Source organism: Salvelinus fontinalis, chromosome 1, assembly GCF_029448725.1.
Source record: "Salvelinus fontinalis isolate EN_2023a chromosome 1, ASM2944872v1, whole genome shotgun sequence".
Taxonomy (NCBI): Eukaryota; Metazoa; Chordata; class Actinopteri; order Salmoniformes; family Salmonidae; genus Salvelinus; species Salvelinus fontinalis.
In genome coordinates this window covers 82,175,585-82,191,890 of record NC_074665.1, presented here as the reverse complement: position 1 = coordinate 82,191,890, position 16,306 = coordinate 82,175,585, and positions in this window count along the sequence as shown.

Sequence of the window (16,306 nt, the reverse complement as noted above, 5' to 3'; positions counted from 1 at the left end):
TGAGATATTTTATTTATTTTTTGACCAGAGGAAAGGGTGCCTCCTACTGGCTCTCCAACACCACTTCTAGTAGAATCTGGTCTCCCATCCAGGGATCAACCATGCTTAGCTTCGGAGGCAAGCAGCAGTGGGATGCAGGATGGTATGCTGCTGGCAATTTTTCCACTAATTGGTCTATTGACCAATCACATTAGATCTTTTCACATCAGATCTTTTTCAGAACTGATCTGATTAGTCAAAGGAGCAATTAAGTGAAAAAAGTATCAGAATTGGACTGCCTGTGTTGTGGTCTTACGTTAATTTCCTGCAATTTCCTGACTTGCAGTTCTACTTACAACCACAAGATGTCAGGAAAATATTACTATCCAAAGATAGTTTGCAGTTAGAGAGAGAGAGAAATTCTTGATTCTTTTTTTTACAAAAGCAGGTGAATAACACCACAAACTACTGAAAATGTCCATGGGTGCTTCTCAATAATATCTATTTTTTTCTGAAGCATACCCTACTTCTCACAAATCTAAAAGCAATTGATTACAGGAGACATGGGCTAGAGGGAGGTTCAATAATTTCCCTTAAACCAGTGAAGGGAAGTGAAGTCCACACATAGGCAATGAAAAGCTTATTGAAGTTTGCTGGACTGTGTGCAGTATAATTGCTTAACCTGCAAAGTAGAAGAATAAAGGGTGTATAAAGGGTTAATAGAGTATGGAGTTAGTAGATTAGCATTTGTTGCTATCTCCTTTAAAACCCATGCCACACCTCAGTTCTTTCACACAGTTACAATCTCAGTCAATCTTTCTCATTCACGTTAATCTATCGTCTCTTATCTGAAACTTTCATCACTTTCTTTTCCCAATCTCTATGCAGAAATGTTTACGTGAATACACACACACACACAGCCTTCAGAGCTGTAAAAACGGGAAATAGAGTTGATGAAAATACATGGCCTCTCATTTACAGGGTTATCTATGGCACTTGGGCATAAGAGTTCCTGGTGTGCAGTGTCGCTCATAGTCTAGTTCTGGTCCAGGGATTTAGTGGGTTTCCCGTGATTAACCAGGAAGTCAATCAATGATTGTACAGTTTATGGAAAGGAAGGCCTATCAGATGAAGGTACGTGTGAGGAAGTGAAAATAAGCCATTTACAGTTTCCTTATGGGAACAAAACAGGCATTCAACACTCTTGTTCCTTTCATCTTCTTTACCGTTTATTTAACACTTGGAGTTAGTGTGAATATTACAGTGCTATACCAATGGCACGATAAGTCATCCTAAAAGCGTTCCTATCTGAAAACATATTGTGAATATTATGTTGCTTTAACAATGGTATGATAAGTCATCCTATCTCAACACATATTTCAGCCTTTCAGATGTAGCCTGGTCCCAGATCTGTTTGTGCCCTGTAGCTAACTCCTACTGAATGGTCGTTGTCCTGCAGGCTCTTTGGGTCAGTGAACATAATGGTGCTCAAAGAATAATGGAATGACCTCATTATTGTGGAGTTGTAACGCTTGTCGTCTGGAGGAGAAGAAGAGGACCAAGGTGCAGCGTGGTAAGTGTTCATATTCTTTAATAAAATACGCAACACTAGACAAAACAACAAAAACAACAAACGAACAGTCCTGAAAGGTGAAACAAACACTAAACAGGAAACAAAACACCCACAAACACAGTGGGAAAACAGGCTACCTAAGTGTGATACTCAATCAGAGACAATGACAGACAGCTGCCTCTGATTGAGGACCATACCAGGCCAAACACACAGAAATACAACAACATAGCAAAATAACATAGACTACCCACCCCAACTCACGCCCTGACCAACCTAACACAAAGACATAAAAAAGGAACTAAGGTCAGAAGGTGACAGGAGTGCTATTGTCAGTTGAATAGAATACTGTAACAGTAGATGTTATGCTTTGCATGATACTAGAGGCATGAATACTGTACACACTTAGGCCCCCAGCACAAGTGTCATCAAACAGTACAACCAGGGACGGACTGGGTCCTGGACTAGAAATCAATCCTGTCATTTCCAACACACTGGCCCATTTATATCCATAAGGCCCCCACACTGGTCCATTTATTTCCATGAGGCCCCCACACTGGTCCATTTATTTCCATGAGGCCCCCACACTGGTCCATTTATTTCTATAAGGCCCCCACACTGGTCCATGTATTTCCTTGCTGTAATGATGGGGTGGTGAGTCGGAAGCAGGTGCAGGTGAAAATGTTTTAATAAAACAACAAAACCAAGAACATGTCACTAACATAAGGCAGAATACCGAGACACAAGAACAATACCAACTGGTGAGTGAACCTGGGAGAGTGACATACAAAGGAGAGGAAATGATGAAGGTAGTGGAGTCCAGGTAATGATTCACAGGTGTGCGTAATGATGAGTGCCAGGTGTGCGTAATGACGAATCCTAGGACCGGTGGTTAGTACTCTGTCGACATCGCATGCCGGAGGGGGGAGCAGGAGCAGACGTGACACTTGAGGCCCTCACACTGGTCCATTTATTTCCTTGAGGCCCCCACACTGGTCAAATCCAATCAAATCAAATGTATTTATATAGCCCTTCTTACATCAACTGATATCTCAAAGTGCTGTACAGAAACCCAGCCTAAAACCCCAAACAGCAAGCAATGCAGGTGTAGAAGCACGGTGGCTAGGAAAAACTCCCTAGAAAGGCCCAAACCTAGGGAGGAACCAGGCTATGAGGGGTGGCCAGTCCTCTTCTGGCTGTGCCGTGTGGAGATTATAACAGAACATGGCCAAGATGTTCAAATGTTCATAAATGACCAGCATGGTCAAATAATAATAATCACAGTAGTTGTCGAGGGTGCAACAAGTCAGCACCTCAGGAGTAAATGTCAGTTGGCTTTTCATAGCCGATCATTAAGAGTATCTCTACCGCTCCTGCTGTCTCTAGAGAGTTGAAAACAGCAGGTCTGGGACAGGTAGCACGTCCGGTGAACAGGTCAGGGTTCCATAGCCGCAGGCAGAACAGTTGAAACTGGAGCAGCAGCACGGCCAGGTGGACTGGGGACAGCAAGGAGTCATCATGCCAGGTAGTCCTAAGGCATGGTCCTAGGGCTCAGGTCCTCCAAGAGAGAGAAAGAAAGAAAGAAAGAGAGAATTAGAGAGAGCATACTTAAATTCACACAGGACACCGGATAAGACAGGATAAGTACTCCAGATATAACAGACTGACCCTAGCCCCCCGACACATAAACTACTGCAGCATAAATACTGGAGGCTGAGACAGGAGGGGTCAGGAGACACTGTGGCCCCATCCAATGATACCCCCGGACAGGGCAAAACAGGCAGGAAATAACCCCACCCACTTTGCCAAAGCACAGCCCCCACACCACTAGAGGGATAACTTCAACCACCAACTTACCATCCTGAGACAAGGCTGAGTATAGCTCACAAAGATCTCTGCCACAGCACAACCCAAGGGGGGGGGGGGAGAGATGAGTCTTCAGTAAAGACTTAAAGGTTGAGACCGAGTCTGCGTCTCTCACATGGGTAGGCAGACCATTCCATAAAAATGGAGCTCTATAGGAGAAAGCCCTGCCTCCAGCTGTTTGCTTAGAAATTCCAAGGACAATTAGGAGGCCTGCGTCTTGTGACCGTAGCGTACGTGTAGGTATGTACGGCAGGACCAAATCGGAAAGATAGGTAGGAGCAAGCCCATGTAATGCTTTGTAGGTTACCAGTAAAACCTTGAAATCAGCCCTTGCCTTAACAGGAAGCCAGTGTAGGGAGGCTAGCACTGGAGTAATATGATCCAATTTTTTGGTTCTAGTCAGGATTCTCGCAGCCGTATTTAGCACTAACTGAAGTTTATTTAGTGCTTTATCCGGGTAGCCAGAAAGTAGAGTATTGCAGTAGTCTAACCTAAAAGTAACAAAAGCATGGATTAATTTTTCTGCATCATTTTTGGACAGAAAGTTTCAGATTTTTGCAATATTACGTAGATGGAAAAAGCTGTTCTTGAAACAGTCTTGATATAAAAGAGAGATCAGTGTCCAGAGTAACGCTGATGTTCTTCACAGTTTTATTTGAGACGACTGTACAACCATCAAGATTAATTGTCAGATTCAACAGAAGATCTCTTTGTTTCTTGGGAACTAGAACAAGCATCTCTGTTATGTCCGAGTTTAAAAGTAGAAAGTTTGCAGCTATCCAGACATATCCTTATGTCTGAAACACAGGCTTCTAGCGAGGGCAATTTTTTCTACCGCTACGTTTAAACTTGTAAATAAATACTCACCTTTGTCCTACTCTCCTTGTCCTAGTCTGCTTCTGGGTTCAACTTTAGAAGAAGCGTGACAGTTTCATTGAAATGTACAGCTGTGTGTCATCCGCATAGCAGTGAAAGTTAACATTATGTTTTTGAATGACATCCCCAAGAGGTAAAATATATAGTGAAAACAATATGGGTCCTAAAACGGAACCTTGAGGAACACCGAAATTTACAGTTGATTTGTCAGAGGACAAATCATTCACAGAGACAAAGTGATATCTTTCCGACAGGGAAGATCTAAACCAGGCCAGAACTTGTCCGTGTAGACCAATTTGGGTTTCCAATCTCTCCAAAAGAATGTGGTGATCGATGGTATCAAAAGCAGCACTAAGGTCTAGGAGCACGAGGACAGATGCAGAGCCTCGGTCTGACACCATTAAAAGGTAATTTACCACCTTCACAAGTGCAGTCTCAGTGCTATGATGGGGTCTACAACCAGACTGAAGCATTTCGTATACATTGTTTGTCTTCAGGAAGGCAGTGAGTTGCTGTGCAACAGCTTTTTCTAAAAAATTTGAGAGGAATGGAAGATTCGATATAGGCCGATAGTTTTTTATATTTTCTGGGTCAAGGTTTGGCTTTTTCAAGAGAGGCTTTATTACTGCCACTCTTAGTGAGTTTGGTACACATCCGGTGGATAGAGAGCCGTTTATTATGTTCAACATAGAAGGGCCAAGCACAGGAAGCAGCTCTTTCAGTAGTTTAGTTGGAATAGGGTCCAGTATGCAGCTTGAAGGTTTAGAGGCCATGATTATTTTCTTCATTGTGTCAAGAGAAAAAGTACTAAAATACTTGAGTGTCTCGCTTGATCCTAGGTCCTGGCAGAGTTGTGCAGACTCAGGACAACTGAGCTTTGGAGGAATACGCAGATTTAAAGAGGAGTCCATAATTTGCTTTCTAATGATCGTGATCTTTTCCTCAAAGAAGTTCTTGAATTTATTACTGCTGAAGTGAAAGCCATCCTCTCTTGGGGAATGCTGCTTTTTAGTTAGCTTTGCGCCAGTATCAAAAATACATTTTGGGTTGTTCTTATTTTCCTCAATTAAGTTGGAAAAATAGGATGATCGAGCAGCAGTGAGAGCTCTTCGATACTGCACGGTACTGTCTTTCCAAGCTAGTCGGAAGACTTTCAGTTTGGTGTAGCGCCATTTCCGTTCCAATTTTCTGGAAGCTTGCTTCAGAGCTCAGGTATTTTCTGTATACCAGGGAGCTAGTTTCTTATGACATTTTTTTTTTGTTTTTAGGGGTGCAACTGCATCTAGGGTATTGCGCAAGGTTAAATTGAGTTCCTCAGTTAGGTGGTTTACTGATTTTTGTCCTCTGACGTCCTTGGGTAGGCAGAGGGAGTCTGGAAGAGCATCAAGGAATCTTTGGGTTGTCTAAGAATTTATAGCACGACTTTTGATGCTCCTTGGTTGGGGTCTGAGCAGATTATTTGTTGCGATTGCAAACGTAATAAAATGGTGGTCCGATAGTCCAGGATTATGAGGAAAAACATTAAGATCCACAACATTTATTCCATGGGACCAAACTAGATCCAGAGTATGACTGTGACAGTGAGTAGGTCCAGAGATATGTTGGACAAAACCCACTGAGTCGATGATGGCTCTGAAAGCCTTTTGGAGTGGGTCTGTGGACGTTTCCATGTGAATATTAAAATCACAAAAAATTAGAATATTATCTGCTATGACTACAAGGTCCGATAGGAATTCAGGGAACTCAGCGAGGAACGCTGTATATGGCCCAGGAGGCCTGTAAACAGTAGCTATAAAAAGTGATTGAGTAGGCTGCATAGATTTCATGACAAGAAGCTCAAAATACAAAAATATATATATATTTTGGTAAATTGAAATTTGCTATCGTAAATGTCCTTCGCGGGATGCACGGGGGATGTGGTCACTAGTCACTGGGCCATTTAATTCCACGAGGCCACCATACTGGTCCATTTATTTCCATGAGGCCCCCACACTGGTCCATTTATTTCCATGAGGCCCCCACACTGGTCCATTTATTTCCACGAGGCCCCCACACTGGTCCATTTATTTCCACGAGGCCCCCACACTGGTCCATTTATTTCCATGAGGCCCCCACACTGGTCCATTTATTTCCACGAGGCCCCCACACTGGTCCATTTATTTCCATGACGCCCCCACACTGGTCCATTTATTTCCATGAGGCCCCCATTATTTGCCAAATAATGATCATTCTGCGCAAGAAACTCAAATAAGCCATGCCCACTGGGTTAATAATTGACCAGCCATTCTGGCATCTGACTGAACTGCCCTATGGCCAGTCTGTCCCTGGGTACAACACAGGGGATGGTACCAAAATTGCAGTATATGACTGATTATTCAAATTCTAGCTTCCAGCTTCTTTGTCTGTTTGTCCTTCCAACGGCTTTCACATAAAAGGTAATTCCATTAGTTTTCATTTGAAACATGGTTAGTCCAGGGTTTATGAGATCTCAGTGTCTGTTGGCTTTTTAAATTGGATCAAAATTGCACAGTGTTTTGTAATGTGGTTATGTCTGATGAAAAATACAATTTGTGGCCCAGTAACAACATTTACCTCACAATTACCACACACCATTCAACTTGAATGGGCTTGAAGGGATCTGGGCTAATTTTGAACAGGAAACATGTATGTTATGAAGAAGACAGTCAGCATTCCCAATTAAACTTTCACTTTGATTTGTTTTCAATCAGCAGTCACATTGACACGTTTCAGCCAATAAGTCTTCATCAGCCATACACAGCATGGTTCTTTTGTTTTCTGTGCATTTAACCATTTACAATCTATATGGGTCATAGTCATGGCCGCTTTTCGGCAAGCATTCTGTTCTACAGTATTGTTCTTTTAGAACCCCGTTCTAGTTTTATAGAATTTATGGTTCTGTTGTAATCATGCAATGTGGATTCTTCTTCTTTAAACAATAAGGGTTCAAGTCACTATGACAACACAGATATCCTTTGACCATCTTGCTAAAAATAAGGTCTTTATTTTTCAATGTCCAGAAATGTCCAACGCACATTTCTTTTTCATTTCAAACCCGCCGAAAATATATACCCACACAGAGGTTGGAGAGGTTGAAGCAGAGGGTCAACCATAGAATGATGCCCCTGGATCAGGTTAGTTGTAAAGAGCCTTGCTCAAGAACACAACAGCAGTAGGTAGCACATGATATTCTGATGCTAGTCAGCAACAGGGAGTCAAACGTATGTTATTAAACCAATAACTAGCCTTCTGATGTCTTAGGCCCAGCTACATGGTCTGTAACTTGACTCGTTATGTCTAGGGGTCTTAGGCCAGCTACATGGTCTGTAACCTGACTCGTTATGTCTAGGGGTCTTAGGCCTAGCTACATGGTCTGTAACCTGACTCGTTATGTCTAGGGGTCTTAGGCCCAGCTACATGGTCTGTAACCTGACTCGTTATGTCTAGGGGTCTTAGGCACAGCTACATGGTCTGTAACCTGACTCGTTATGTCTAGGGGTCTTAGGCCCAGCTACATGGTCTGTAACCTGACTCGTTATGTCTAGGGGTCTTAGGCCTAGCTACATGGTCTGTAACCTGACTCGTTATGTCTAGGGGTCTTAGGCCCAGCTACATGGTCTGTAACCTGACTCGTTATGTCTAGGGGTCTTAGGCCCAGCTACATGGTCTGTAACCTGACTCGTTATGTCTAGGGGTCTTAGGCCCAGCTACATGGTCTGTAACCTGACTACCTGACTCGTTATGTCTAGGGGTCTTAGGCCCAGCTACATGGTCTGTAACCTGACTCGTTATGTCTAGGGGTCTTAGGCCCAGCTACATGGTCTGTAACCTGACTCGTTATGTCTAGGGGTCTTAGGCCCAGCTACATGGTCTGTAACCTGACTCGTTATGTCTAGGGGTCTTAGGCCCAGCTACATGGTCTGTAACCTGACTCGTTATGTCTAGGGGTCTTAGGCCAGCCACATGGTCTGTAACCTGACTCGTTATGTCTAGGGGTCTTAAGCCCAGCTACATGGTCTGTAACCTGACTCGTTATGTCTAGGGGTCTTAGGCCCAGCTACATGGTCTGTAACCTGACTCGTTATGTCTAGGGGTCTTAGGCCAGCTACATGGTCTGTAACCTGACTCGTTATGTCTAGGGGTCTTAGGCCCAGCTACATGGTCTGTAACCTGACTCGTTATGTCTAGGGGTCTTAGGCCCAGCTACATGGTCTGTAACCTGACTCGTTATGTCTAGGGGTCTTAGGCCCAGCTACATGGTCTGTAACCTGACTCGTTATGTCTAGGGGTCTTAGGCCCAGCTACATGGTCTGTAACCTGACTCGTTATGTCTAGGGGTCTTAGGCCCAGCTACATGGTCTGTAACCTGACTCGTTATGTCTAGGGGTCTTAGGCCAGCTACATGGTCTGTAACCTGACTCGTTATGTCTAGGGGTCTTAGGCCCAGCTACATGGTCTGTAACCTGACTCGTTATGTCTAGGGGTCTTAGGCCCAGCTACATGGTCTGTAACCTGACTCGTTATGTCTAGGGGTCTTAGGCCCAGCTACATGGTCTGTAACCTGACTCGTTATGTCTAGGGGTCTTAGGCCCAGCTACATGGTCTGTAACCTGACTCGTTATGTCTAGGGGTCTTAGGCCCAGCTACATGGTCTGTAACCTGACTCGTTATGTCTAGGGGTCTCAGGCCCAGCTACATGGTCTGCAACCTGATTTGATGTGAGCATAAATGTAAGAAATCAGCATATGTTGAATTTCTATGTGTGCCCAGGAGACAGCGAACTTACCGAGCTCAGGGCCAGCTCTATCTTGACCTCTTGGTTGGCCCAGGCAAGCAAATTATTCCAATGTTCATGGAAACAAAATAAACATGCACAGAAAAACTAAGTCCAAAATGGCCCAACTAAAGAGGTTAACTAACAGAAACAAACAAATGCCGGCTGAGAGGTTTATGGTCTCCTCTCTCTTTCCCGGGCTGGCTTCTGAACTATCTCTTTCCCAGACTGACAATCATCTAAGGAATTACCAAGGCTTTCTGTCAGAACACAGCCATGACCCGGTTGGTGTTGCCACCTGGGGATGGAGTGTGAAAGTGTATCATGGTAGTGTGTAGCCTAACTGTGTGCTAACACTACACTACCCCCCATATCATACTACTTAGTATACAACCTTGGATTGATTTCTGATTACTTCAAGCTCTGCTAGGAATGTCAAATTCCCAATACTGGGGCCTTGAAATAACAGCACACCGCAGAACACAGTCTATTTTGGGCCACTGCTCTAACTGGCACAGAAGCAACACACAGAGATCGGAAAAAAGTCATGTTCATTCAAGGACTAGCCTGTCGAAATTGTAGCTTGCCTAAGCACAACACAACACTGTTCTTTTTTAGAGCCCTCAATGGTCAGTAGTGGATTTAAACATACTTGTAATTGCTATAGCCGGAAAAAATATGATAACATATTTGCAAGCGTTGTAGCCTATAGAAATATTATAATTCCACAGTCACACTATTTTAGTAATATGAAAATCTTGCCTCAATATTAAAATGATGCATGGAAATGAGAAGTGCCAGTGATTTTCTTTCTACAAAACTAGAGAAGACTTGATGTGGCTTAGTGTGACCATGCAGCACCACCACCCAACTAGGACTGACGTCCTTGTAGCTGAAGTCTGTGAACTGTGAACTGATTTGACTTTAGACATCGATGAACTTTTACTCACAAATATATTTTTCTTTATACTTCATGTCTGTATAGGTTATATTTCATGTCTATAGGTTATACTTCATGTCTGTATAGGTTATACTTCATGTATGTATAGGTTATACTTCATGTATAGGTTATACTTCATGTATGTATAGGTTATACTTCATGTATAGGTTATGCTTCATGTCTGTATAGGTTATACTTCATGTCTGTATAGGTTATACTTCATGTATGTATAGGTTATACTTCATGTCTGTATAGGTTATACTTCATGTCTGTATAGGTTATACTTCATGTCTGTATATGTTATACTTCATGTCTGTATAGGTTATACTTTATGTCTGTATAGGTTATACTTCATGTCTGTATAGGTTATACTTCATGTATTATTAGGTTATACTTCATGCATGTATAGGTTATACTTCATGTATAGGTTATACTTCATGTCTGTATAGGTTATACTTCATGTCTGTATAGGTTATACTTCATGTATGTATAGGTTATACTTCATGTCTGTATAGGTTATACTTCATGTATTATTAGGTTATACTTCATGTCTGTATAGGTTATACTTCATGTATGTATAGGTTATACTTCATGTCTGTATAGGTTATACTTAATGTCTGTATAGGTTATACTTCATGTCTGTATATGTTATACTTCATGTCTGTATAGGTTATACTTCATGTATGTATAGGTTATACTTCATGTCTGTATAGGTTATACTTCATGTCTGTATAGGTTATACTTCATGTCTGTATAGGTTATACTTCATGTCTGTATAGGTTATACTTCATGTCTGTATAGGTTATACTTTATGTCTGTGTAGGTTATACTTCATGTCTGTATAGGTTATACTTCATGTCTGTATAGGTTATACTTTATGTCTGTATAGGTTATACTTCATGTCTACCTTGTATTCAGCACAGAAAAAAGTGCTGAAACAAGTAATTAGGTAATTATATCGATACAGGAGAACTTTGCTCCTCCCCTTCAACTCCCCATTATTTTGGTAAATTATCTTGGTCATACATCATATAGTTACAGGAAGTGATTCACTCTAGTCAACTCTTTGTTTCTAGTTACTTCCTCAAACAACAGCCCTACATAAACTACTGTATCTTGGTCATACTAGACAACCACTTACAGGAAATGGTTGACTCTTTGTTTTCAAGTACTTCCTCATAATGAAACCTTTTCATAATCTGCAACGGTTGAGTAAATGTTACATAGCTGACAAAAATATCCAACCACACTCTGCCTCCCAAATGGCACCTTGTTCTCTATATACATATATATGGGCCCTGGTCAAAAGTAGTGCACTAGTGAATAGGATTCCATTTTGGACTTAGAGACTGTCTCACAAACTGGTTCCTCTTGTAGCTGTGAGAAACCCCTGATGATGACTTATAGGCGTGTATTGTTTAAACCCAGATGGATAACAATGTGCAAGATATAGTCTGAAGAGAAGCAGGTTTATCTACATTGTTAGAAGAAATGGTGCTATATAGAACCAGGAAATGGAAAACCCGTACTCACTGAAACAATTTTACACACAAAAAATAGTTTTCGTTATGAACTATTGAGTCTTGCAAGCCAATTCTTTGTGCTTTATAGAACTTTAAAAGGGTTTAATGGCTTGCATTTTATGTTATCCTAAAAAGCACAGGCGTCATTTTTAAATTTAACCAGGCAAGTCAGTTAAGAACAAATTCTTATTTACAATGACAGCCTAACGGGGAACAGTGGGTTAACTTCCTTGTTCAGGGGCAGAACGACAGATTTTTCCCTTGTCATTTCAGGGATTCAGATCCAGCAACCTTTCGGTTATTTGTCCAACACTTTAACCACTAGGCTACCTGCCACCCCTCATGCCCATAGGGGGCACAAAAGACACGTGCCCCCTCAGATAAAAAAAATTAATAATAATTCAGATGTTAAATTAATTACTAAACTTCATTTTTAAGCCCAGTGGTATTTTGCGGAGGGGGCACACTGACTGGACCAGGGAAAGAGTACCCCCCTCCCCCCAATCTCCCTGGTAAGTGGTTCCATCAAAGGTGCACCACAGAGCAAATATATGCTAGGCAGGACACTAGATACTCTAGTGCATGCAGACAGTATTGTAGTGGAGGAGAGTGTTGACACACACATTGTTTGATTTGATTTCAGCTGCCAGTGATGGGCAGGACTTACAGGAGATATGTTGATAAATATTGTTAAGATGGCGCCGGAAAAGAAGGATGACATTTTACGTGTTCCTATCCAATTGTGTTTTTTGTTTGTAACTTATTTTTGAACTAATTTTGTACATAATGTTGCTGCTACCATCTCTTTTGACCGAAAATAGATGGATATCAGAACTGCGATTACTCACCACGAACTGGCAGAATCCTTTTTTTCCTTTAACGAGTCCGATGAGCCCGACATGAATGACATACTGCTTTCTCTGGAACAGGCCCAGATCCCCATCATTTGTGTGTAGAGAAGGTGGAGAAAAAGGGGCCGGAGGGCAGGCTGCCTTCTGAGAATTTGTAGACGATTGAATAAACCTCCACCACCTTCCATTCTGCTAGCAAACGTGCAATCTTTGGAAAATAACATTTTTGAATTAAGAGGAAGATTAAACTTCCAACGGAACATTCAAAACTGTAATATCTTAAGCTTCACGGAGTCGTGGCTGAACGACAACATTATCAACATACAGCTGGCTGGTTATACGCTATTTTGGCAGGATAGAACAGAAGCGTCTGGTAAGACAAGGGGCGGCGGACTATGTATTTTTGTAAATAACATCTGGGGCATGATATCTAAGGAAGTCTTGAGGTTTTGCTCGCCTGAGGTAGAGTATCTCATGATAATCTGTAGACCACACTATCTACCTAGAGAGTTTTCATTTGTATTTTCCGTAGCTGTCTACATACCACCACAGACTGATGATGTTACTAAGACAGGCAAAGCATCAATACAGGACTAAGATCGAATCGTACTACACCGGCTCTGGCACTCGTCGGATGTGGCAGGGCTTGCAAACCACTACAGACTACAAAGGGAAGCACAGCCGAGAGCTGCCCAGTGACACGACCTTACCAGATGAGCTAAACAAATAACACTGGCAAATAACACTGAAACATGCATGAGAGCACCAGCTGTTCTGGAAGACTGTGTGATCACACTCTCTGCTGCCGATGTGAGTAAGTCCTTTGAACAGGTAAACATTCACAAGGCCGCAGGGCCAGATTACCAGGATGTGTACTGCGAGCATGCGCTGACCAACTGGCAAATGTCTTCACTGACATGTTCAACCTCTCCTTGTCTGGGTCTGTAATACCAACATGTTTTAAGCAGACCACCATAGTCCCTGTGCCCAAGAACACTAAGGTAACCTGCCTAAATTACTACTGACCTGTAGCACTCACGTCTGTAGCCATGAAGTGATTTGAAAGGCTGGTCATGGCTCACATCAACACCATTATCCCAGAAACCCTAGACCCACTCCAATTTGCATACCGCCCTCACAGATCCACAGCTAATGCAATCTCCATTGCACTCCACACTGCCCTTTCCCACCTGGACAAAAGGAACACCTATGTGAGAATGATATTCTTTGACTACAGCTCAGCGTTCAACACCATAGTGCCCTCAAAGCTGATCAGTAAGCTAAGGACCCTGGGACTGAACACCTCCCTCTGCAACTGGATCCTGGACTTCCTGACGGGCCACCCCCAGGTGTTAAGGGTAGGTAACAACACATCCGCCACGCTGATCCTCAACACAGGGCCCCTCAGGGCTGTGTGCTCAGTCCTCTCCTGTACTCCCTATTCACTCATGACTGCACGGCCAGGCATGACTCCAACACCATCGTTAAGTTTGCCGATGACACAACAGTGGTAGGCCTGATCACCGACAACAACGAGACAAACTATAGGGAGGAGGTCAGAGACATGGCCGTGTGGTGCCAGGACAACAGCCTCTCCCTCAACGTGATCAACGCAAAGGAGATGATTGTGGACTACAGGAAAAGGAGGACCGAGCACGCCCCCATTCACATCGATGGGTCTGCAGTGGAGCAGGTTGAGGGCTTCAATTCCTTGGTGTCCACATCACCAACAAACTAGAATGGTCTCCCTCAGGAGACTGAAAATATTTGGCACGGATCCTCAAAAGGTTCTACAGCTGCACCACCGAGAGCATCCTGACCGGTTGCATCACTGCCTGGTATTGCAACTGCTCGGCCTCCGACCGCAAGGCACTACAGAGGGTAGTGCGTATGGCCCAGTACATCACTGGGGCAAAGCTTCCTGCCATCCAGGACCTCTATACCAGGCGGTAACAAAAGGAGACCCTAAAAATTGTCATAGACTGTTCTCTCAGCTACCGCACGGCAAGTGGGACCGGAGCGCCAAGTCTAGGTCCAAGAGGTTTCTAAACAGCTTCTACCCCCAAGCCATAAGACTCCTGAACATCTAATCAAATGGCTACCCAGACAATTTGTTTTGCCCCCCCCCCCCCCCCCCCCCTCTTTTACACCGCTGGTACTCTCTGTTATCATCTATGCATAGTCACCTTAATAAATCTACCTACATGTACATATTACCTCAATTACCTCGACTGACCAATTCCCCCGCACATTGACTCTGTACCGGTACCCCCCTGCACATAGTCTCGCTATTGTTTTTTTACTGCTGCTCTTTAATTAATTACTTGTTACTTTTATTTATTTTTTCTTTAAACTGCATTGTTGGTACCTGTTGTATTCGGCGCATGTGACTAATAAAATGTGATTTGATTTGAAATGAATGTGGTCAAGCAATGTAGCCGATTGATTCCTTCTTGATGAATAAATAAAACAAAAATGTTTCTCTGTAATACTAGCCACCTAGCAATTTTATAAAGTTGTCTTTACCTAGCCAGCTAGATAGGTCCCCAATCTCTCAAGCTCCTAACTAGTTGTTCATGTCCCTGCCTGTACCTACTGTAGCTAAACTACACTCTGTTGATGAGCCGTTTCTTATGAGAAACTGCTAAGATAAATCTAATCACACACATATACACACACACCCACATACACACACACAGCAGAGTGGAGTGCTGCAGTCAGGGGGATGTGGTCTGTCAGTACACAACAACTGGTGCCAGTCTAGGTACTCTGTAACGGTTGTTTTCATAGAGACACTTTGCCAGCTTGCGTTGAAATGAGAAAGGTGTTGAGGGGATAGTGGAAGAAAAGAGAAGTAGTGGAGGAAAGGCGGATGAGAGAAAGAGAAGTGCTGGTGGATATGAGCTTATCATAAGAAAGTAACAAAGTTAGTAGGGTAGTGTACATAGCCTACAGATAGAACATTAGAATGTGAACCTGGTCAAATAGAAGGCCTATCCATTTATCTTAAAAGAGCAAAAGACTATTACGTCTCATAGGCTGTGTTTACACAGGCAGCCCAATTCTGATATTTTTCACTAATTGGTATTTTTGACCAATCAGATCAGCTCTGAAAAAGATCTGATGTGAAACAATCTGATGTGATTTGTCAAAATACCAATTAGAGGAAAAAAATATCAGAATTGGGCTGCCTGTGTAAACGCAGCCTTAGATTGTTAAATTACACTGCAGGTCAAAATGCATAAAACAGTATGCAATACAGGATCTGGGAAGATGCCAGTTTGACAACTGGCCTCTTATCCTTATTCAAATGCTGTCGATGGGGACAGGGTCTGGGACAGGGTCTGGGACAGTGACGGGGACGCGGATGGTGCTGAAGATAATTTTTGTAGATTTAAAAATATATGTATATACATTTGTATTACTATTTATCAGGGGTAGCAGCAGCACCCTCAGCACCTCTACTTCCTGCAGCTATTCCATCCCTTTACTTAGATGTGTGTGTATTAGGTTGCTGTTGTGGAATTGTTAGATTACTTGTTAGATATTGCTGCACTGTTGGAACTAGAAGCACAACCATTTCGCTACACCCACAATAACATCTGCTAAACACGTGTATGTGACCAATAAAATTTGATTTGATTTATGGGTGAACCTGCAATAAAGCATTCCATTGCACCTTGTACTCCATGTACAGTATAGTATATACTGTCTACAGTATATACAGTGTATATGACAAATAAACAAACTTGTCTTGACATACACACACACACAGACTGGTAGTCTATTGGAAGAGGGATGAGACAGGCCACAGCACAATCTACTAAAATAATAAAGTTGCCCCTCTAATGCATTGCTCTCATGTCTGTCAGTCTCTTTGGTAGGGGTTAACTCACAGTCAACAGTCAA